The following is a 27288-nucleotide window of genomic DNA, read 5'->3' as shown; positions in this document are numbered from 1 at the left end:
AAATATAAATATATTATTGTACTAGCTTGGTGTATATATATAATACATATCGAGAGAAAGGAAGTGGATTATTTTCATTCGCTGCAGTGAACGTTTTTCAATCTGATCGAAGAAAAAAAATATGTATATAACACGGTACGTTTTGGGTACCTGAAGTATATTGTTCATCGTATAGTATTTGATTGGACCGTATAAATTACATAAGATAGGTATAACAATACGTAATAACATGTATTTACCCTAAATTTGGACCGGCGATAAGTGAACTAACATACGTTAAACGTTCAAATTGTAATGTTAATTTCATAATAGTGTAATATGCATGTTAAACGTTAAAATAGTAGTGTTAACGTCAACGACCCGAATATTTTCGTAATAATATTATCATAATATGTAACATCGCACAATGCTGGTAATTTGTTCATTCGGTGAATAAAACAGCGTAGATGGTATATATCGCATCGTATTGTAATAATAATATTACTATGATGTTCAGCTGCATTCAACGTGAAAATAAAAATTGTCCGTTTGGCGAGGGTGTGGTGGGAGGGTATAGTGGATCGAAGATGCCTTCGCAGATTCTAATTATTGATGTCATTATATTAGATTTATGTTTTATGAATTTCCTGCAAAATAGGTACTGATGAACGAGTATTATCCTGTGCATAACCGCCTTAACCATATAATACAACTATTATGAACGCGTTTTACGTGCCAATTTTCGACTTGCCGCGTGCAGTTTATATCTATATATTATTATTATACATATTTTATGCCATATAAACGCAGCATCATAATTTACTGTTATAGTTTTTCGGATATTAACCAAATTCGTTTTAATCATACAACCGCGGATTATTATATACAATAAAGTAGTGTACATTTACAAGGTGGGTTGACATATCATAAAAAGGCTGATGCGCGAACGTTTAACAGAAACCACATATAATATGTAGATGAAGATAAATAAATAGTAATATTTTTTTAGGCAAATATTTTGGAACGCCGAAGAAAAATCTAACATTTAAACCGACATTCTATGATAAAAAAAAATCTAGTCACGATTCCTAAATAGGTACCTATATATTTATTTCCAACTACAGTTGTGTTGTGTTAGTCGTCACCGGAGGCCATATGATGAGCTCTAAATAATAAGCGGCAAAGTACATATCGTCGTCCTTGGCGTCATCAGAGATGTGTGAACCGGATGCTACTGCATGCGATGGCTTTTGACTGGCGAATTTCTATGCTCGCACGTCGTTCATTTCCTTATCGTCTGCTGCTGTTGTTACAATGGATTAACCTCACAATAACGTCTACCCCCCTGCCCCTGCACGTCTTCTTCATTTTATATAATATTCTTCTTTCTTTTATATACTGCTGCAGTTGTAAACGTGTAAAAGGCTGCAACTACTGGTGTTTCCGCCACGGTTTCCCATGATGGTGAGCACGCCGTCGCCCGTAATGCGTGCGTAATTTTCATATATTTTTTGTATCTAGCGAAAGGAAAAATCGCGTTTCATCGTACGTGCAAAATACTACGCGTATTATTGTATTATAATAATATAAAATGATTGTGTGTATTACTATATTATTATATTTATCACGTTCGTCGACGACGCTATCCGTGTCGTACATATTTGTGTATATAGGTACGGCCACTACGGCCACCGTAGATTTGCCTACATACGAGGGAATAACACGGCTGTCAATAATAATACACGATCGTTTATATGTTTAAACGACAGCTGCAGGATAACGGTGTTACTATCAACATCCGATCTCTATATACATATAGGTATAATATAATCACATGTCGTCATATTATTATTATTATTATTACATATATTGTATACAGATCATACACACTCACACACGCACATTGTGGCTTGTGTGTTTCTCTTTTACTTGTGTTCGGACATAAGAGACTTCGTAATTGCAGTTTTCACACAGTTTTCTGTATATTACATACAGTGTGAACTGTGATGCGCAGCAAAATATGGTGGACAAGCGCTTCACGAATACACCGTTAAGTCGTTGTATGTATAATAACAACACAATATCGGTTCTCCCGTATGATGTACAGCATGTGCATATGACTTGCACTCGTAAATTAGTAGGTAGCCCAAGGCCTTGCAGTTTGAAGTACGAATTTTCGACATTTTTCAACTCTTGCCCCTTTGTGTATACAAAGTAGATTGTATTACAATTTTATGATTCTTGGAGAAGATGCAGGTTTCATGAATGGAAACAATAATTTCTGTAATTGACAACGTCAACAATTTCACAATTCCAAATCGAATGGAATTCTCCACTGGTTTGTCGTCCCACCAATCACGGTCATCGCAGGTTTTGACAAAAGTGCAATTCGCACGTAAGTTCTTTTACGCTATAAATTTTAGTACAATTCAATCGAGTTCAATCCGATTGCCCTTTTAATACATCCTCGTCTTGATGTTTCTCGTTGGTTATTCTAGCAACTGGGCACCGGGGACACAATTGGATTCAAGAATAATATTTCTCCTGATACTTGCTGTAAGAAGCTCGCTGACCGCACATTTCTATTAAGTTATAACGCAACATATAAAACTTAATAAGTCACGGATACCATATATAGAGTTTTCTTGCCAGTTTCGGTGCAATTTCCCCGAACGGTTAAAAGTAGCTTGCGAAAATAATGAAAGTTTATATGTATATATATTATGACGGAGAAATTATAGAGAGAAATAAAATATCACCGTCTCTTATACATTAATATCACTGTACACACATACGCACGACGAGCGTTCTCTATACAATCTCTTAAACAGCGTATATTATATATATATATCATATACATATATTGTAATCCGAACGCGTGTGCGGCACCGTTTCATAGCATTTCTATCAGACGAACGCCCAACACCGTATTTCCAGGTAATATTATACTTACGTTTAAGCATTACTCGGCAGTGGAATATAATACAGTATAGGTTTATATATGTATACGTCATATGCGCTCTCGCGAAATCAAACGGACCGCGTTTCGGTTTGCAGGCACTGAAAGCTTACGTACTCGTACATGATGGTAATAATAAGCTCGTATTTCTATATTATCCTATTATACATGGACGGGGGCGCATATTATTATATGACAACGCGTATTCGGTCGTGTCAGGTTTGGTCCATTGTTTATTCGCTGACGGACAAAATATAAGCATACTATACTACTATTATGTATATAATATGTATAATATTATTATCATTTACATATGTGTGTGGTATTAGACACGGCGCAGAGACAGCCGTAGTGGGTGAACCTCAAGTCGGACCCCACCATCCCCCCTATCCATCTCATTGGTTCGAGTAACTATATAAAACTAATAGATACTCGTAATATCAACTCAAATTTTGATCAAAATTATTTTTTGTAAATTTCACAACATTTTTCTGGTCGATGACTGATGAGATATAGTTTGATAAGCAACTATGATTAAAATAAATAATTTAAGATAGTACTTTTTTTTTCATTATTATTATTAGGCATTAAACACTGTAGGACGTAGGTATATACCATATTGTCACTAATTAAAAGTAATACTTTATGGTATATACGGCCACTGATATAGTATATAATATGTATATAATATGTCAGTTTCAGAAAAATGTGAGTGCTCTATAATTTATTAAATTTATTGTTTAATACAATATGTGCCTTCAAATAGTGATTGTCTGTCGTTTTTCTTATAACAACCCCGTCTTGAAAAAAATCTGGATTGCGCCACTGATATTCCGTACTCATTCTTATACTTAACTTAGCTCCTACGACTATATAATTGTTGGCCAGAGGGCAATTCCTGACTAGTGCATAATGCTGTTGTTTCGCTCACAGAGTAAATGTGCAATCATGTTATAATCAATGTAATCGTTTATACGTCTACACGAACATAATATTTTTTATTATATACATTTAACAAGTAGTTTGACATTATATTTTGATATAATTAGTTGTTTAGCTGTGTCTGTTTACGAAAAGTGGCGAAATATGATGTGCAATATGTTAAATGTGCTGTATACGCATTGTGCAGACGAAAAATTTAATTAATAATTTTGTGTCTACTTTCGATAGTGATGAGATTTCAACGTGATTTCGTGTACCAAAGCGTGTATCATATATAAAAGCGCTGGTCATCAAGTATTATTGTGACTTAAGAAGTTCTGCCGAGTGCGTTTTAGACGTTTTAGTTAAGCTATATGCTCCATATAACGTTTATTGCGACCGCAAGCTGTGTGTTACAAGGAACCAATATTTATTTTTTGAAACACTACCCCAATAAAAGTCATATATATTACAAAACATATAAAAATCGTTTTAGTTCGCTATTAAACTGTTGAAAACAAGGGTTTTGGGTGATGCGCATAAAGGGGAAGAAAAAATATCGAACGGGTCGTGCACGTGCTATACGTATTTAGCTGTTATTTCAATGTACACAAAATAATATGCACTCTCGGCTTTATTTTTCTCTTTTATAAATCAGTATACGGTCGAAAGAAGACGCTGCATGGAGATAATCATTATACTGGCGTCTAGGAATACGAAGATGGCTTATATCCATATATATAATACATGGGTGCATTGTGTCAGCAGTACTATATACCCGCAGTACAATAGGCGGCACCGGCTGGTGGGAGAAGCTTCACACCGTATGATGGTTGCAAGACGAGAGCAGTTCTTTATTGTAGCTTGTAGACGAACTCATATATTTTTGTGAGACACCGCACGTAGTCGAGGAGATGTATAATAATAATTATGAACATCGAGGTACTACCTGTAGGTACCTACCGCACACTCGAACAAAAAAAAAAAAAATAATAATATATATATATATAATATCAATAATAAAATAGAGCTGAAGAAAAATAAATGGTTATTTTTTTGATGGAAAAAAAACTTGCAGCACACGTCTTAACTGTGGTGGACATTTTGAACGGGACAATACGATTCACAGTATTATTTTTTTAACGAGTCTTTTGAGGATTTTCGATGAACATGTCTTATACTATGGTCGCGGTCATCTTATTGGGAGATCCAAAAAAGAGTCTTACACGATGTATCATCAATACTCGTCGGCTATCGGAAGAGTGCATCGCAGCTTCGCAGCAGCCAGCACGCTTTCTTTGAATAGGTAGTTCGTCGACCTCTCGTCGAACACGAACGACGACGACGTGTATGCACATATACCCTTCGTAATTATAATTATGTAAAGCGGCGGTGAAGGAGAAAAAATGTGATTTACCCACGGATATTATAATTATTATATACGCTGTATTATACCTTTTACGTATTGTGTCATTAAACAATATATACGAACGACCGATGCATATAGGTACCTTATATTTTCGTATATAATATAGCTGTTATACGAATGATTTTTTCACGAATAAGAAAAATTTGAGTTTTACTCTACAAACAGCTAGCACACACTTATTTATTAAAATTGTAATTTAAATATTCGACGTAGACTGTGAAGTCTTATAATATACGTTGGTTAACTCTTGCTTAACCTCAACTTGTTCACGGGACTTTCGCTGATTGTTGCACGACTGCAGCCGTATATATACGACACCATGTGGCTTGTAATAGACCGCAGTATGTGGACGGATTTATTTTTAAAAAATGTGATTTTTTGGTAAACCCCGGTTATCGGCTCGTTCGTAGCAGTAAACTCCAGCCGGCAAACCATAATTTATCATCGGGTTGGCAGCTCTCTAACAGTAGGTATGCGATGTCGAATCTGGCTGTGGCATGTATTTTTTATATGGTGTCCAAAGGTCATAGGACGTAGATCGTAAACGATTAAGAATTCCAACTGCGCCACGATATCCATCAATATCCGTCATCGATCCTCTCGTGCGCGCATTTATCAATAATAATCATCGAGATTTAAAAAATAAAAAAATATATCATATTATAATAATCGATGTATTATTATTATGTTGTGCACATATATTACAACGTGTCTTACCGTCGGCCGCCCCTGTTGCGCAATCGACTCGACTAGGTGTGTGTGCATATTAGTTGTCGTCAGCACGGCTGCCGTGAGAGGCTGTTGATCCATTTCAGGTCATGCGTCGCGCGTTACTCGTAGATTCGTAGGCGAAAAGAGGGAGAGCTACGATCCGCCGTCTCCCGTGCACGTTATACTTTTGTATTATTATACTTCTACAGACACAACATACAATAGCATTAGTACCAGTACGTTAACGGTGTGTTTATGTGTGTTAATGTAATTTTTTTTTACGTTGTGTATTCCGTCGTCGACCACATTTTATAAATTAGACGGTGAACAAAAAAAAAAAAGAGAGACGACGAAGAGAATAAACTGACTACCTTTGTACATAATAGTAATAATACCTGAAAAACACCTGTATTTATTATTATATTGGTAATGAGGAATGCGCGCTCCGGCCCCTCCCCGGGACCACTATAGCCGCGGCGCGCGCACGGGACATCGTGACTCCCCGCTGTACCTCTGCACTGACGCCGTTTGCCGCGAGGTTGACGGGTGTAGTATAGGTTAGGTACACACAAATACATGCCTCGGTGGAAAGGCCTCGTGTAACTATGTTGACCGTCGCGTCTACAATATTTAGGTATTTTGGGTAAACACGACTCGAGTAAGCTCTGCTGCCGGTGCTGCTGCTGCTGCAAGTCGTCGAGTTGTCGCCGTCTATCGACAAATATTTATTTTACGTAAAACAATAACACTGTTTGCGGGGCGGTGTGTTTGCCTTAACCTGTTTGACGTTCTTGAGGTTTTCGAAATGTATACGTGCATCCCGGCTGTGTGGTTATATCACATCACTCATTTCACCAAACGGCGGGGCGAGTAAACATAAATTATACACATGGTAGACATGGTATTATCATCATAATCTATATAGTAGTGGCGGGTATAGTGGGTTGTGTATATTACATTACTGCAATAATATGCTGCTAATTATAGTGTGTCGAAAAAAAAATCATGTTTACCTTCCTAGTGCAGTTAGACGTGCCGTTTTGCACAAAATGCATTCATATAGCAGTAGGTATATTAAAATAAGTTATAACATGAATAATTTATTGACATTTTGTGTCGATTGATAAATTCGACGTACAGGTTATATTTTCTTACGTTGCAACGCGACACCATCGCGATTACAGTTTTACGTTTATATTATCATAAAAGTTGTACGTGTTTTGTATATATAATATTATAATATGATTGTATTATGAACGCGCGAGTACCTACGTAATTAATATTTATTATACGGAATGAAGACGGGCTGAGTTAAAAAAAAAAAAAAAAAAAATGAATAAATAGTGGTTTAAAACCTTTTTACGTAATTTAAATAAAACGCTTATATTTGGAGTGCTGTAGCGTAGTATATATTATTTTGACTTTGAACAAACACTATTTCCCGTTAATGCACAGCGTATAGTATTAAACGGATAATAATATTACGGTTTGTAGAACTAAAACTTTGGAAAATACATTTTTTCGCTTTTTCTAGTTAAGCTTTTCGTTAAATATGTGTCTATTGTGAAATTCACGCACGTGGTGGTAATAGTAGCATTCATCACGGTTAAAAACGTCACATTAATTACGAAAATATTTACTGCAGGCGTGATTTTACGCCTTTGTTTATGATATATATTATCGTTAAAGTGTATTGTATATTTTAAAGCCATATTATATAGGTATAATAATAATAGTCGTTGAATTAACCCACTGAATAATAACATAATATAATCTAGCCACCATGTACATAGGTATCATACCTATATTATAAGTACGAGAAATAATAATAATGTACATCAAAAATTCAGATGAAAAATAAACTTTAAAATTAGGCCTGAGAAAAGATTAAATAATATGACAACTGGCAACATCGATAATATTCTCAGTTTTTTTCGTATAATAATTTGACTAATTTGAGAATTGAGGAGAAAACAGGGAATTTATTTTTACATAAATAATTTTTTTTTTAAATATCCAAAATTTTAAATATTTTTCTTCTTAAAATGTTATTGATTTGGTCAGTTAGGTAATTCAAAATTATTTAAAACATTAACAAATTAGAAAACGCTCTATTATAAGTATAAATTAAATATTTACAATATAATAAATATTCATCTGAAATATTCGCTTAAACAATTCTGAAATCAAGAATAAATTCTTATCGATTTTGATAGTTTCTCCTATCCACTTATATTTGCTTTCCAAACAAGTAATGTAGATGTAAATGCACTTTAAAGATGAATACCAGAATACTATAGATTGGGGAATAGAACTTTACTGGCACATCTGCATATTATTAAATTTTATTCGTAAATTAAATACGAGAAAATAATCGATTCGATTGTTGCTCAATTCCTGAACAATAAGTGCATATTTTTAGGTATATTCCATGGGTGTATTACGCTTAACATTTAGAACTTTTCGATTAAATGCGTGATCGAAGTTGCTTGAAATCTGTGAAGGGATGCTACATAGCCGATGACTTGGCAATTATTTAGCTGATAGGAGTTCGCCGAAAGGGCGTCGTATTAAAAAATGCATTCGACGTCTGGCATTCGCCCGCGTAAAAATGTACGTTTTTATAGGGATGGGCTATGGAAAAAATTCGATGGCAATGACACGTCCGTCCGGCCAAGTTCAAGGGCGTTCGGTCTCTCTCTCACTCATTCTCTGTCTCGGTATGTCTCTCACTCTCTCTCTCTCTCTCTCTCTCTCTCTACATCTCATTTGCGCGTATACACTGTATTGAAATATTTTAATGTACGCCCACCATGCGCGCCTTGGCCGCAAAATACGGTCTAATATATTATGCTTGCGTATTATAATAATAATTACATAATTACCTCACGGACGGACGCTACACTGTTATCACGCGCGCGCTCACACACACACACACACACACACACACACGAAAAACTGTACGGACAACCTTATTATTTCATTATTAAAGTGTGTTGGTAGGTATAGATATTAATAATTATGATAAATAATTTTACATTTAAGTTATTATTATAATGTTTTTCCCTATTTTACCGTACCTAATGTACTTAACAACCTGTTCGCACGACATCCGAAAACATGAAATAACCAAGTATACCGAATTTTCAAGGGAAAACTGAGTATTTTAAATAGTTTGATACAACTCGAATTACACTACACGAGTTTGTTACGGGAGCATCAGAATTCTCAATTGTCAAAATCGCATCATAAACTTTTTAATGCTTTGCATTTAAAAAACAAAAACTTTTAAAAAAAATTGCTTAAAACCAACAAACACAGAATGATTATAACAAAGAAATAAAATGAACAAAAAATACTAAACGAAAACCTACTAATTATATCATATCAAAAAACAAAGCTGAGCTGTCTGATATAATACAACAGATAATTTCACAACAAATATAATATAAATATCTACTTCAATCATACTTGTGAACAATACTTTAAAAAAAAAAGCTATCTCAATGTAAATACACGCAGTGGTATTTAGACCGCTAAGGTGAAAGTAAAACTTTTTTATGAATCTAAATACAAAAATGATCATAATATTATTCTAAAATATTGTCTAGTTTTAGGTATATGTTTGCTTACTTGAAAAATTGGTTAGATAAATATTTAATTTTAATCGTTTAGGTTTTATAAACAAATTATTTCATACTATGCAAATTATATTTGATATAATATGCAGTAAGTAATAATTATTTAATAAATTAGAAATTATTGACAACTGCATATCAAATAGGTATTTATTATATTGTAATAATAACAATGTAATATATAAATTGAAATTCATAGGTGAAGTCGATCGTATTAATTTAAAAAAAATTGTATTTTATTTCAAAATATTATAATTATTTATATAATCGACTTGAGTTAAATTTTTCTTTTTAAGAACGTTATAGTCATATAAAATATAAATTGATGGATTATATTAATATACCTATTCGAAATTTAATACACTTAATTGAATTGTTCGCTATTATTACAATAACAGACAATTAATAGCTGGGCACATTTTCAAAATATAATGTAAATTCTTTAATGAAACCGAAAGTGGACTTGGGAAAATATAACAGTGGTATTTTATTAATCAACCAAAATAAAAAAACTAAATGTTTGAATTAAAACTGGTTTATATTGTATATATTATACCATATGCATAACTTATATCTACGTTTGTGTGTGATACCTACTTTAATAATATTCTTTTCTCTATAAATCTAGGTATACGAGTTATACGACTACAAAATGTTGTTTTATATAGTATTTTTATCATAATATCAAGGATTAGTATCGTATTTATAGGCAGCAGTTGATCGGCTATTATTACGTGGGGGGTTGAACATCGTAGGTGCTTAGGTGGTAAAGTTAAACGCTTAATACTCGCATTTTATCTTATAATACGAGTATGATAATTATATCATATTATTACTGAATTGTGATTGTTAAGAAAAAAAAACAATTTTCTAGGTCATAACTAATTGATGATGTTTTTATTTTTTTTTCTAGAATAAAGAAAAGTTTGCCAACAAAAACGCCAACATTTTCCGCACCTTTTCACTGTAAGTTGACACATAATATTATATTTACTCTATGACTACTATTTTGTATTTTGTATTTACTGCAGGCTAATAACCTCAGGAGTTGAAGCCTTATTTAAATAATAAAAAAAAAAAAAATATTATATTTAAATGTAATACCATTTAAAAGAGACACACGGTTAAAAAGTCAACTTGAGCATGTCCTATGTGTATAAACACAAAATACTTAAAATTGTAAGAGAAAGTTCGATAATATTTTCCAATAAAATATTTTACGATGTTATAATAGTTGTCCTACCGTAGAATACTAGTATAAACACATTCCAATATGTGGATGTGTATAATAATTAACCTATATATAACCCCATTATATTTTTTGGCAAGATACTGATAAGTGATAAACTGATAAAACGCGATTCGCTTTTACAATTATGCAATAAAACAATTTCGTCTCATAGGTATACTGCCTTTTTTTTAAAAAAAGAACTTTCGATTTATTCGAAACTAGGTACATTGTGATTGTAATATTTTTATTTTCAATACACCTGATGGCCAAGTCTCCTATATGTGTATAGCATATGTATATTCTATGAACATCACGAATATATAGGTATGCACGCGTCATAATCGAATGCTTAAAATCGTGGGTTATTTGATTAATAGTTCCTCGAAGGGGGTTGCTATGGAAAATCGAAATACATTTTTGGTTCTTGGAATGTACATTGGTTAAAACGGAAGTTCATTGGAATTACGGTAAATGCTCGTTGTTCGCATTAGAATTTGTCAAGTTTAATTTATATGCTTATCGATATCAAATTTTTATTTAATAGTTTTATACTACGTGCTATTTTCGGCATATTCCTTTAAATAAAAAACAAATTGAACCACGCCATGTGCACACCAACAATGTTTATAATAATACGTGTTTAAAATATATAAATATATTATTTATCATAATAAATAGACAGCAAATGTATCAAAACAAGAGTAAGTCTTTTATTTAATTGTATTAATTTATCAATGAAGAAATTCTCAATATGTATACCTAACCAATAATTAAATAACTTAAGAAGATATCACTAAATTCTGTTTTTTTACTCTCATCCACGTGCGACATACCTAAATACATTCAGGTTTAGTAAAATCAACATTGTGTAATGTGTACCTATTATATATTTAACTTAAGTGTTAGAGTTAAAAGTTAATTAGCTTATTACCAAAATTAGAATACTAAACTTATCTGCAATGTTCTTAATTTGCTTTTAAAGCATACCTATAATGAGCATTTATAAATTGTATAATTTAACATAGGTTCTCATAAATCACTTAAAAATTGAAAATTTGTAATAAATTAAACATAAAAGCATTAACAATGTGCCAGCCTTTAATTCGATTATAGATCGATTCAATCCAATACTAAAGATAACAACACAACTTTGGTGTGAACGCAAATTTGCTATGTATGCACATGGGTCAGAGAGAAAACAAATATTGTACTAAAATGTTATTAAACTCGTCTGTATAGATAATAGGTATTATTTTTAAAATTTTAAAATTTAACAATTCAAATGTTTTTTAACGATTTGTTTAGTTAAAAGTGTTACCATTGATTGATTTATATTTACCGAAAGTAGAGTGTGTTTTATTATTAGTCAATTTCAATTCTTTACACCAACATGATTCATAAATACATATTTCTTTAGTAAAACGAGTAACATAATAATCAAGATTGAAACTAGTTGAGCATTCAAATAACTAGTTTTTACTGATTTAAATGATTTAATGCACTTTTACTATTACAATTAATTGAAACCCGTTAAGGTGTTTTATAACCTATATAAATATATATTATTTATTATTAAAATATATGATACCAAATTAACAAAACTGCCATCTTTATATATTATTCCTGGAGTGTTTCTGAAAATTATTTATTTAAAATTGTATTAATAATTTTAAATCCCACGTTTATTATTATAGGAACTATAAAAATATTTTTATTCAAGTGAAAACTATAAAGAAAAAAAATACGTGGAATTTTTGGTGTACACGAGTGTTAGTTGAGTTATAAATAATGTAAATACTAATTAACTACCCAATTAAAATAGGTAGCTATAGTTGGGGAGAGAAATCGCCTATATTAGTATATGCATATTATATTATAATGTAGAACCTAGATAGCTGCAGACCATTATAGTTTTTGAGAACATAAAGATTTTATTTCATCGTTTCACGCCCGTTGTTGATAGAACGGTGAACATTTTTTCGTTGTCGGCTAATCCAATATAACGTCGAGGTGCTTTCTGATTAATGTGATACTATGGCAGCGGCAAATCGCCTAGCCCCATTCATATTATATTTATATATGACACATAATAATGGTGGTCGTACATACGAATAAGAAACGAAATGTACCAAGTAGTATATAAATTATAAATAACGATAACGGTAATAGTAATATTAATATAAATCCATGAAGATAATAACTGCAGTGAACCTAAATGTATCACATAATAATATAAGCTGATCTCGTGTGATAGGGGTGGCGGCGGATTACGATCGGGATCGGTCGTCAAATAGGTTAGGTATGCTTTGACTTACGATTAAACAAAAAAAAAAACACACATCAGGAGCAGGGATTGACAACGGTTATGGTTAGAATCTTGTCTTATTACGCTATATGTACCTGCCAACACAATATTATATTATATTAAATCCGATTAAAGATACGTTCTATATTACAATATTAGTGCGATAGGCGTTAAATAATGGTAATATTATAATATTTTGAGTATGATATTATATATAATAATATATATAATTTTAATGTGGTTGGATGGTTATTGCACCCGGGTTCAACGGACCGGTACTCCGAAATATGTGTGTGTGTTGCCCGGGGGTTAATGAGAGAAGTCGTTGTAATATTACCGGTTGAGGAGGGGGTGGAGACGGTGGGCGAGGGCAGATCACTGCTGCAAGTTCGTCGTCGTCGTACCTGCACAGATAAGGTGCGATCCCATCGTGCCGCCGCCGCCACTATTCACTTCTCTCGTGTCCATTATATTACTATTATAATAATATTCCCCTACAATTCGACTATTGTGATACAAGAATCTGTGCACAGGACGTGACGAGGTCCGAGAATATAACGAACGAGTGAACACTAAAATATATGATAATATATATATATACGACATATTATACATATGTACATTGTATAATGTAGGTATATATATATTATATATACATATTGTAGTACCTGCGTTATATTATTAAAATGTTATATCTATACACAAGACATTGAAGTCCGTAGTAGTGGGTCTAAAACGTGCGTCACAGGTGTATAGGTGTATAGGTACAAGAGATACAACCCCGAGGAATTCATCTTTACATTGAATTTTTTTTTTTATTAATTCACTATAATATATCATATGAACACCAACTTCTTATACACAGTTAATATAAGTATTATTATACGATACCTATACTATATTCCTTTTAGTTATCGAATTTACGAAACGTTTTGACAAACACGTTTCGGGAACAAAATCCATCTGTAGCTCGTATTTTACGATCCATTCAATACGATTATGAAATTCCTGTCAGTAGCTCAAATAAAACTTGTTATCGTCCACATTGTTAGTACACATACTCTTACAACTTCAACCAGATTTGTGAAAATACCATAACAGCTCAAAACATAGTTATTTATATTATATTCATTACTTTCGTTGAGAAACTATTAAACTGAATTTATTTTTTAATTTATTGTTTTAAAATGCACCTACCTACATTTCAATGTTAACGAACGCGATTCGAAAATTATCCATGAAATGTTTATTTGAATTCGTATATAAAATTTATATAGTAAAGTTTAACGTTTTTAACGCGACGTTATAGTGTAAAACATTTCAAATTGAAAATGAAGTCCTCGAGAAAAAAACTTTTGTAACCTATGTCAGTATCTTTTATTTTTTTCGTCACTGCTGCGTTTATTCTCACGTTTTAGAGAAAATTCATTTCACATTTGAAACATCGCGCATCGTTAAGTGTGTATTTCTATATAGGTATACTCTTGAAAAGGCACGTCTGTAACCTATTCGCATAACAATAACTCTACCAGGTGTATCAGCAGGGCATATTGTGTAGTATAGTATATTGGTTATTGTCCAATGGAAAAGGTTTTTTTTATATTTTGGTCCGGAAAAATGCCCTTTATTCGTTTGTTGTATTTCGACCATTATAATATGATATAGGTTCACTATTATATAAGTCTGAACCATTGAAACTCCCATAATATATACCTTGTATTCAAATATTTCAATGATTCGAATGATTTATCAACTATTACTGGACATTATTTGTACAATACCTGTTAATACGTGTGTTTAACAATTGATAATATATTTTATTTCATTGTACAGAAATAATTATGAAAGAAAGATAACATAGTTTAAGAATATAATGAAGAAATTACCAGAAACTAAATTTTTGTATATTATGCATGCAACTAAAAACCTGAAAAAACGGTTTAATCGGAAACTTATATCTATGAAATTATTAAAATAATATATGTTATCAAAATATATACTGTTAAAAAAAAGTTATGCAATTGTACTAGCTGAAGCTAATCAAACTGGTCATGATGATACGAAACATTTAAAATTCATTCAAGAGTTCAAAACTTGTTGTAATAATAATTTATACATCTTTCTTCATATAGTATTTTAACACTTCTAGATGCGATAAAGAGAGAGATTAAAAAACCTGTAATAACTGTTAACATTTATTGTGTACACCTATCGCGTTCGTGTATCGATGACAAAGATGTTATTTACCTAAACGGTATATAAATAAGTATATGTAGCTAATCATTTCAAATAGCATAAACAGCTTAAATTATATTCTTGACATACTAACAATATATTAGCTAGAAAATCGTATCATTAACTTGACTACAGTCTACAATAAGGATATATCGTATTCATACATTTTTATTTTACATTATACCAATAAAATATAATGAATACAAAATAGTTGTACTTACGTATTTACGTTTATACATATTTTAAAGTGAATTTTATATATACATTGAAAATCAAAGTGTAAAAATACTAAAAATGTCTCTTGAAACCACACTTACGATTTGATTGAATTGTATTAAATATTGTCAACGCGGAGGATGACATCAGCGTATTCGATTGAAGGGGAAATAAATCGACTTATTTCGATACCTGTAGTAGGTAATACGTTGTGCGTATTATTAAACAAAACGTAGTCTTAGTTGGCCAAAGTAGGAATTGAATCCTTTGATGACTGTACCGACGTATTTGTGTCATAGCCGTGTTTCGTGAAAGTATATCCATCTTGACAACTATAGAGTATTATAGTGTATTGAGAGTTCGGCACTTTTAAACGTGCCACTTATAATTCATTCAACCTATATTGATTATCTTAAAACGGCACTTAAGAATACTATTCGTTAACAATTACCATTTAACTGACCTTTTTCCAAGATTATTGCATGGGCTGATATTGGCCGTACAACCAACACGTTCTGGGCTTCTAACTTTGTGATAATTGATAAACATGCAAGTCGACATGTGTACACACACACACACGTCACTCATAAAGTCATAACTATATTAGACACGTGGTAGGGGAAATTTCGTTTTTTTCAGTTATGCAACGTTTGTTTAAAGCATGGAATGTGTAACGAACGACCTACAATAATAACAATAATAATATGGTTAGGTACGTACCTACTATCTATATAATAATAATAATAACGTTAAAATATGTGCTGCACCCGGGGCTCCACAACGAATTATTGTGTCAAGGAATTCGTTAAGACTGTTAAGAGTACCTATAACAACGTAAGGAACCTACAAATCTACAATGATTATACCATTATCTGGTGTAGGAAGCTCGCGTGTGTGTGGCCGACGATTATAATAATTTATGCTGCCGCGTTTCGTTCATAAATCCGATCATAAAACGATATTATATATTAATGTAATAATTCTGGACAAACCTATATCAAATGTAATAACGTTGGCCTATTCCTTGTGTTATATAAATTATCGGATTATTTATTCTTATTACGTTTTAGTATATTATAATTTTGATAATGATAACAAGTATTGAGAGAGAAAAGTTACCGTATTTATGAAATCGCATTTTATCACAATGTAGGTTTAAAACTATACATGTATTTATATAGTATTATGAAATAATTATACTAGCCACTCGATAACACCGGTGCAGTAGGGTGCCACAATATTCCTAAATTATCCCATTGCCTTATGGAACTGTGTATTTAAATGACAGCCTTGGAAGGTAACCGGTTTGGGACAAGCAAACAAATTACTTTCGGTCAATTTTTTTATCGTTTTCAATATATAATATTTTTTTATGCACACAAACAACATAATGTTTGGTAATACAATTAACAATCGGCAAGGTTTTATCACAAGTTAGATTTTTATGGGTATTTACCGGTACGATTCAATATCCGCCACATAATATGTTGAAAACCAGTTTCGTCCAACATAATATATGGCATTTCGCCCAACGAACCCACATGGCTTTGATTTTGGGTCGTGTATTTAAAGTGAAACTAATCTCAAACATTCCAGTTTATTAAGTAATTAAATGGTGTAATTGATTTATGTTCATATATCGTGATGCCTTGATAAAATCGATTTGACGTTTGCAAAGGTTGAGGTTGAGCGACAAAACAATAATATGATTCATACCAAAAACTACTATAGGTACGTAGAGTTTGGTGAAAATCCTTATAACTAGAAAGTTGATAAACTTTTTCGTAATACTCAAGTTCACAAATTTGATTATGTGCTAACGTTACGAAAACGTTGAATCGTGACGGAATTCGGATTAAGATTATTGAACTATGAGATCACGATGTCATAATATATGTATGTATCGAAGGTCTTTCTTTTAACTAGATAAAGCTTATTAATATAGAACGTTTTTATAAAATTATTTCATTAATATTTATAAATTGACCTCAATAGTTTTAAACTTAATAGGTTTGATAAAATTAAAATTTGTGAATTTTTTAAACATTTAATTAAAGGTACAGAACTAGATGGAGATAAATTGTATGATTGAATGTTATTAGTTTTATTTATACGTCATTGTCAAACTGTGGTAGTCGTAACCAAATTTTATCCACAGGTAACTGTAGACCTTAAAGAAGTAATAATAATATTGTTCTCAAAGTTATAATAAGAAATACCATCATTGCTCGTATAAAAATATTCACTAATATATAATGTGTAAAAATTCTTCCGCTTCCTGATTTTCAGAGCTTAGTTTTTCGAAACTTGCCATAATGGTAGATTAGATGTCATATTATTATCTAAACTGAATGTTTATCGAATAGGTACACGGATATACGCAGTTGGTTAACCGCGAATAGAATTTTTTTTTGTACTATTTTACCGATAACCACATGGAATTAATACGATTTGTATGAAAACTACTAGTCATTGTTTATAACTATATTGACACGAAATATATAATATCATATAATTTATATAGTTATTGAATACCTATTGACCTTACCCTTGTACCGGATCATAGTTTTGGTATAGTAATACTAATAGACGCACGTGTCACTATATATTGTTGTTTACCTATGTCATTTCCTGAATGAAAGTTTAACATGATTTATTTGTTTATAATAAGCATTGATTTACCTTCCTCAAACAATCCGTTCAATAGGTTAGTTTTACAAAATATACCTATGATAAAAAAAGTCTTGATTTATTCGACGCGATAGTTTCTCGAGAATATGTTGTGGGATGGAGTATTGATTGCACCTCAATAAAACAGCTACATGTTATAATGGCTTCATTATATTATTATAACCATCGCCATGAATTTCCCGATAAATGTGGTCGTGAAAATAAGTATCTATCAATACTGCGCCTACAGGTTTAACAATTACACTCAAAACGCAATACATCTATTTAATAACTAAGCTCGTTCACTTACATAACCGTTAACCGATGTTGGTCATTTTTCAAAAATGTACAAGCGTTTTTATAATGATTCGTAGCTCATATTGTTGTCATCATGGAGGTGTCAGAAATGAATAGGTTTGTAAAATCGTGGTACCGGATGTTTTCCATCAGTAATCGACAAATCGACGAATAATATAGAGGTCGTCGACACAGACTAAAAATAATACTAACAACAAAATATATTTGGTGAAAAAAAAACAATACCACTTCAATATAATTTAAAAATATATCATAATAAATTGTGTGATCAAACCAATTTTATTCAAAACTTTAAATGAACTATTATTTAATTTATAATATATACCTATTACTTGCATAGAAGCTTATGTTTCCTCTCTATTAAACTCTTTAACACTTATCTTAAACCGTTTTTAAGATCGTTTGAAGTATAAAATAGTTAGGTATCTATAATATTTAAATTTTAATTAGTGTTCTTCGCTTACTTGTTAAGTGCATCTCAAAAGTACTCGTCTCTTCTATTCGATGGCTCATAATTATAATCGCTATTATTCATTCATCACTACAAGTTACGCTTTTTTGGAATATTTCCATTCTCACTATGTTTAATTTTTCAATATAATATAATAAAATATATTGTACAAGCAATTCAACTATGGTAAAATTAACGATTTTTATCTTTTTTACCTAACGATACTTAATACAAAAAATATTAAGATACATTAAATAATTCAATTTGTCTTTGTTTTCCTTGTTATATTCTGTTTATATATAATGTTAATACTTCTATTTTATAAGTATAGTGTTATGAATATGTATTTCACATTATTTCATAACTTAAAAGAGTACCTTTTTTCTAATATTTACTGTTAATTTTTAAGTGAAAAACATGGAAGAAATTTAAAAAAGCTGTAGGCAGGGCCGTATTCAGAGCAGGATACGAGGGCATGCGCCAAGGGTGCAATTCTAAGAGGGTTGCAAATTTCAATATTTTTCATGTAATATTTGAAAAATTTTATATTTATTTTAATGACTTACTATAGTAGAGCCTCGGTATATTTTGATTATATAAAAATTATTCATGTTCATGCTGTTGGAATACAATATTTGAAATATTGGCAATTCATTATACATGGAATATCTATGTATATTATATATATATATATAAATTATATTTATACCTATAATTTAATATAATTAATATGTGGTTAATATTTTCGTAAAATAGATTAGGTATGTCGGTATATATTAATTATAGCATAACTATTTTACTTATCCAAAATGTACGTTTCCTGTTATTCAGATATTAGACATATCGTATAACAATTTTATTTGAAGTAATTGAACTTCCAGTAAACGGTGAACTAGGTAATTCTTAAAATAGTATTGTCGACTGTCGTTTTATGATGTGTAGCCAGTAATAATATTGGCCATCATGTTATTATCTTTCTTCAAATACAATAAATTATTATTGTCTATTATAGCAAAGATATAAATTACAGTGCACTCAAAGTACAACGATTTTTTTTTCGGTTGAACTGTTGACGAGTATCGATTGATTTTTACGTCGTATATGTCAAATTTAAGTGAGTACAACAGTATGGTAATTTATTTTTTTAGCTATTAAGCACTTGTACAAACTATAATATGCAAGAATAATAATTTAATTAATTAGTTTAAGATAAATTATGGTGTCAAAGATAGTTACTGTAATTATAAATCACTCATAAGTCATAATAATACGCAACTCAGCTAGATATTCTAAACTCTAAAGCATATTCATCAGTACTAATTATTAGATTTATATCCGAATTTAGTAGTGACACTTAGAATATTTTTTATAATTCCTGGCACTACAGCTACTTGTGAAAGGAACTTTAGCTAGCAGAAAATAATAAAAAATTATCTAAGATCAACAATAAGTCGTCTCACCGATATGCCTATATTGTCTATATAAAAAGATATAGTGAGGACAATTAAACAATTCAATTTTATAATGCTATTGATAAAATTGTTCTCTTGAATCAAGAAAAGTACCTTTGTAATAACGTAGATATTAAAGTTATAAAGTTAAAATTAATTTAAAATTATTTAACACAATTGTTTAAGAAAAACATTTCGAAAACAATTTGTTCTTATAATGTAGACATATATTAATCATATAATATATTTAAGTAATATGTAAATACAAATAATTAATAAAGGTTATTTTTAGTTATTACTTAGTATATACTATGTGTTTATACATGTTTTATATATCTCAAATTGTTTTTTTAAAGTAATGCAAATTTCCAATTTGGAGGTACTATGTTTAAGCTAAGTAGGCTTAACATTTAATTTATATTTTGAGATTTTATTATAACATACACAATCTGGAACTTATAGTTATCACAATATTGTAAAAAATAAAGTTACCTACTTGTAGTCCGTGATTTACCATGGTCATATTATCAAATGTTCTGTCTTGTAATTTTTCTTAATATTGCTTTGTGTAATATAAATATAATATACCTAATACATAATATTATACTATTTTGTTTGTTTGGCGTATTATTTATTTTTATGTTTTGACGTCATATCCGCAATAAATAGTGGCGCAGAAATTAAATCCACTTTTTAGCCACCTTAACTAACTCAGGTTTATGAACGCAGTGAAAGGGATAATTTATTCTCGAGTACGTGACAATAATAACGCCAATAGTACATGACTGTCATAAAACGGCATACTCTGCCAACGTCTTACTCTGCGAACGTCCACGGACCACCATGCAAAAAATTAAAACGTAAACATGGTTCAGTGTCCAAGTTTAGGGATACTTAACAGCAGAAAAAGGTTGAAATATCGATATGTCATGGTTTATAGTCTTAAATAGATTTGCTGTGAGAGGATCAATTTAATATTGTGATTTTTGATCAATAGTTATCAAATATTGCGTATAGTATAGGTTTACATTAAATCTATAAGTCTTCTAAAAAACGTTTTCAAATCATTTTATTGTTCTGGATTGGTTTTTGGGATATGTGAGGTGAGAGAAGAGCCTCGCACGTCCGTTTTTCATTCATATATCCCACTTAGGGCTCCAGTACCATTTGATTTAACTATACCTATCATCGAGACTTACGTCGACAACACACAAAATTATTACGAAATTATCAGTTATCAGTATTGGTATGTGATCACTGATCAGACTTAATCATTATCATCATTAGCCATATTATATTAAAATATAATTTACCCAGACCGCAATAATTCTTGTAAAGGTCTGCGAAATCCTATATAAAACAATCTCACGATAATTTTTCCCACACCCGCAGCATCAAAATATATGGTAAACGATACCGTCTCGATATCATGTAATATACATGTGTGCACGTGCGGTAACACCACTCTCGTTTGTATGTATGGGACCACCGTACACATCACACGAACAACTACATTATATTTTATTTTTTACGTGCATGTATAATCCACATTACAATATTATCAAGGTAAACGAGAACACCTCTGCTGGCCGCCGCACATCGAAATCCAATGAGCCTCAAATTTTGTATGGTGTATTATTATATATTATGTTATGTCCGTCGTCCGTCGTCGCTACTGCATCCTAAACTTTACACGACTATTTACATAGTAACATTATATCCATAATCTACTCATCGGATACGATGCGCCCGCAGTGAGACATTTCTGATGTTTTTCGTTGCTGCAGTTTTAGTTTAGAAATAATTCGAAAACCAAAAATCAAATCGCGGTTTTGCAATGACTGACTTTCGACGTTGTTTTTGTCGACCTGCGTGATAAAAATTATTTCATGTATCGCCTCGCGGGAATGTCAAAAGATCAACTCGGTCTCTACAATATAACATATTATACATATTATTTGATAATATACAAGAGTATTTATATAATTACCAAAAAACTTCGACACCGATTATTATATAATATTATACGGCATCATGCGCTACAGTGTTTCAAGGGTCACCCAAATAAAATAAATATTCAACTTTCCGTCATTGCACAGATTGTGCAAACTTGAAATATTCAAACGTAGCTTATAAACATTATGCATAATATAATATATTCAAGGGAGGCATAAAATCAGGAAATGGGGCCGAGATAAATGGCTAGGGATCGCGATTAAGCTATATTATAATACCGGAGTTTCCTGAAATACATTAAAACTTATTTTCTCGTTCCACCTTTTATACCTGCGCGCATATAGTTATTATTTTGCCCTACACTATAGAACTTAATTTTTTGTTTTATTCTCCACCCTACCGTAAAACCGCATATATGAATACTTCCGTTTTTCTTTGTATACTAAGACCCAAATCATTGTTGTCTACCACCAAAACGTATTTATTCTTTTATGCTATTCGAATGAGGGCCAAGTTATATATATATATAGTATAAATAGGTGACATAATGGTCTTAGGTACACGTAATCATGTTTGAAACGCGTACAATACTGTCTGAAAAATTATAATGGTACGAATTTATGGTACTAGTCTTATTGTTGTAGTTTTAGACTATAATTTATAATATATAATATATTATTATATATGTTTTCTCTATCATATTATTACTTAACATTGCATTTCAACTACAGTCTTTGCAAATTTATTTCGACGGTAACGATTTTCACAATTTTATTAAATTGATAACTATGTATTATATGCATAGAATCTCATACCGCGAATTCTCACGAATAAAATAGTTTTTCAACAATACATTTTAATAGAAGACGACACCTTCCGTTTAGATAAGGACCTATATCCTGCACATATTATTGTAGATGAATACTACTTCTATCATTCAAAGAAAAAAAAATCTTTATCTAACGCCTAAAGTACTCGTTATTGGGGCTTTATCATTGATAAACATATGAAGTGGAATCTGCATGTTTAACTTGGTAATGCGTCTTCGTATTTTGAGTTATAGCTTTTATAAGTTGAGTAAGGTTATACGGATGCAAGTTATTCGTACAGTTTATTTAGCGCTAAACCAATAATACAATGAATTGCGGAAAAAAATCTCCGGGAAAAAAAATCTCACGGAAAAAAATCCCCCGACGAACGACCCCGGACAAAAAATCCCCAACCCTAGGAAAAAAAATCCCCAGACCGCAATATTACTCACAACCTCATGAAAATGGTTGAACATATATTTTTAAACGTTAATTAACACCTACTCACAGTAAAAACATAGCATATAAAAATATTTCGACTAATTAATGCGTCAATAATACAAAATATAGATAATAATAATTTAATAATTTTCAAACAATAATCATTAAACGTAGGCACCTATTCACAGTAAAAAGATATAATAATATAATTGTTTGTAGTTTTATGAAATTTTCAACAAATGTTTATATGATGTTTTCTATGTATGAATGTATGATAACATTTTCAAAATATTTTCAATATTTTAGAGCTATTTATAAATCAAACGTTATGATTATGACTTTATATATTAGACAAAAAACTGTTGACATTTTTAAATGTAATTATAACGGAAAACAAAAATAATTAATACCAACAATTACAAACATTTTCTAAAACTGCAAAAAATTTTCAATTTCTATACTTAAGTATTGCAAATTTAAAACAAGGTTTCTCATAAGTGTTTGAAAAAAATCTAAAATAATCTATGGGACATAGGTACTAGGTATTTGGTATTTTGTATAGATATTTTTAGTTAAAATTATAAGGATAAAAAATATAATTTTTTAATAAAAACTAAAAACTTTGTTTTTCTAACAACTATATTAATTTATTGAATGATAATTATAGATAATTAGTATAATTATAATTATAGATACCAATAATAGTTTAAAAAATATTTGTGAATGAGGTTGTGAGCAATATTGTAGTCTGGGGATTTTTTTTCCTAGGGTCGGGGATTTTTTTTCTGGGGATTTTTTTTTCGATTACCAATACAATATGGACTGTTAATTTGGGGAGGTCTCTTAGCCGATGTACTGAAACCACTTTTAATATACCAAAGACAAATAGTTCGTATATGTTTACATAAATCTTTTCTCGAAGTTTCGACTGCTACAATTTTCAAATTACTTAATGTACTACCAGTGGATCTATTGTTCAAGAAATTTCCATCCTATGTGTGGTAAAAAATTCAAATAATTGGGTAAATTTAAACAAAAGGGTATACAAAACAGAAACCGTAGTATATTATACTAAAATAATTTATTTCAAAAATCTTTTGGTCAAAGATTCGTGGACTACCTTGATCTTACTTATTATAATTATATGCTTACGATTACAAAAAAAAACTTTATCTGTAAATTATCTAATGTCAAAACGTCAGTTAATAAATGGTGGTTTATGTCTCTAGATTAAAAATTATTGTGATTAGAAATCTTTTTTTCAGTTCTAATCTTATTTTATTTTTTTGTTCATACATTTTGTATCTTATCATATATATAATTAATTTGTAAATTTCATTTAAATTGTTTAAATTAACTCTACCTTCAACACAATAGCTATGCTTACAGAGGGAAGATGAATATTAATCAATTTATGTATGTAATTGAGAAAAATTTTATTAAATAAAAAAAATATTGGTTTCCTAACAAGACGTTTTTAACGTTGGTTACTGACCAACAGAAATTATTACCAAATATAATATAAAAATAAGTGTAATATAATAAATTATAATATATAATAATAATATCGTCTAATTGTCATCGTCATTCATATGTATATTATATTATACAGCTCATATATAACAGCCTTATACTGTTAAATATTTATAACTCTTTGAAAGTTAAGAGTCGTTTCTCCGTAACTTCAACCTGAAATTAAAAAAATAATACGTTCAGGGAAAATAAAAAGTATAAAATGATCGTATAATCAAAAATAATAACCCCGGTGGCTGCAAACCATTGTGATTTCCGTTTTGTATTGCAGTACAGCGCCGTGGGATCTGCAAAGAATGCTCATTTATCAAAATGATAACAATAATATTATAAATGGGTTAAATAATTTGTGTGTTGCACGCGTAGGAGTATACGGAATTTGTGGGAAAGCTGGATCACGTATTGTGATATGACGGATGAACATTATTTAAGACGTGTATGTAGGGTGTGGATGATACACGCAGAATTTTGATTAAAAATATTCAACATTATATATGTAATACCTATATATTCATGATGTTATTATAATCGTGTTTCATAATCTATATAATTTAATAACAATATTCAAATAAAATGTACATAATTTTAGACTCATTCGTAGATACCGAGAATTTGATGAGCAGTGATTCGACAATAATTAGCCGGAATTATAATATATAAAATATTTTTCAAGTTTGGTTTTGTGTTCAGATCGTTTCCGAAAATTAAAGTTCGTTATATAACTTTTTATATTGTATATTATAACCATACTTAGGTACATTACGACATTACGTAAGTGGTGTATACCTACAATATACAAGGCTGCTCGCAAAGCAACGAATTCATGGACTTCAAATTCGTAAAAAAATGCCATTCAAAAGTTGTCTGATCGCGTCCCCCACGTGTTGAGAGACCCTGCCCGGCTGCGTGTCGTTTACTCAGAGATCTAACCACTTTCACCTTTCCGACTGGACCTCTCCCACACACGCGTGACCGTCCCACCCTCTCCACGAGACGGTCTTGTTATAATGTAGTAATAAATAATAATAGTCCGATTGGACACGTACCTACCGGTTGAAACAATTTGCCCGTCTAGACATTGGTAGCACCGTGTACACGTACTGTACAAATAATAATATAATATGCTGCGGAAATTAATAATTATCCAGGGAAATGCAATTCGAAAATAGCCACACACCTAAGACAAACTGTACAGGACATGACGAAATCGAATTCTAAAAAATTATGTTGGCCGCCAAAAAAATAATGATATTAATAATAGTAAATAATAATAATAAAGCAGTAACGGGTATAATATTTAAAATGATTTGGCTATAGCGAAGGCCGTACCGGTCTGTTGGACAGTCGAACACCGTTAAGTGTTATTTTAACGTATCATATAAAATCTACTGCAGTCGTGTCTCGTATTCAACCATTTTAACTTATTGTAAAGATCTATCCATAAAGTTAAATATACTTTTAAAAGTTATAAATATAACTCAAAATCAATGTTGCACATATTATCATGCCGTTTATCTATAAGATTACGCGCGTATATGGCCGTAAATTGTTATTCTTCAAGAGCGTTTTGGCTTTTTCGTTCGATTCGATTTAATTATCCCTTTTTTCTTAACTATAGAAACGATCGGGTGGAAAGTTGCCAAATCTATTTGTTATCCCTATACCAGCAATTTTTCGGAGCCCTATATATATATATATATATACACGAAATGATTTATAATTTTGGCGTAATTCGTGGACTTTTCAAGAATGAGTTAGGTTGCCAGCGTTTCAGAGAAACTTTGTTGTGAAGCTCTATAAGTATTATTCACCCGGTCAATTATATTATGATAATTACTATATTTCACTTTAAACGTCGTTTATTAGGCATGGAATAATATAATACTGTGATTGAATATTTTCAACGTCTATATTTACTTATAGTATAATAATATTGTACAAACGGATAGTAATCGAATATCCAATCGAATTTTACATTTTTTATAAAAATAACAACAAATTGCGTGTAAACTGTAGCATTATGTTTGACCTCTGC

General features: G+C 30.9%; 1 protein-coding gene across 2 annotated transcripts in view; it reads left to right on the top strand.

Moving 5' to 3' along the window:
• LOC107162672 (uncharacterized) overlaps positions 1 to 27288 on the top strand; it is a 56693-nt gene that overhangs the window by 16546 nt on the left and 12859 nt on the right. For both annotated transcript variants that reach the window (XM_015509679.2, XM_089219097.1), the window contains exon 2: positions 10551 to 10603. The gene's annotated coding sequence lies outside the window, so the exon portion shown is untranslated. The remainder of the gene's footprint in view (positions 1 to 10550; positions 10604 to 27288) is intronic.

The sequence above is a fragment of the Diuraphis noxia genome, unplaced genomic scaffold, assembly GCF_037042655.1.
Source record: "Diuraphis noxia isolate RWA-SAM2 unplaced genomic scaffold, SU_Dnox_SAM2 contig0002, whole genome shotgun sequence".
Taxonomy (NCBI): Eukaryota; Metazoa; Arthropoda; class Insecta; order Hemiptera; family Aphididae; genus Diuraphis; species Diuraphis noxia.
Note: the sequence above shows the minus strand (reverse complement) of the source record. Positions and strands in the feature narration are given on the sequence as shown.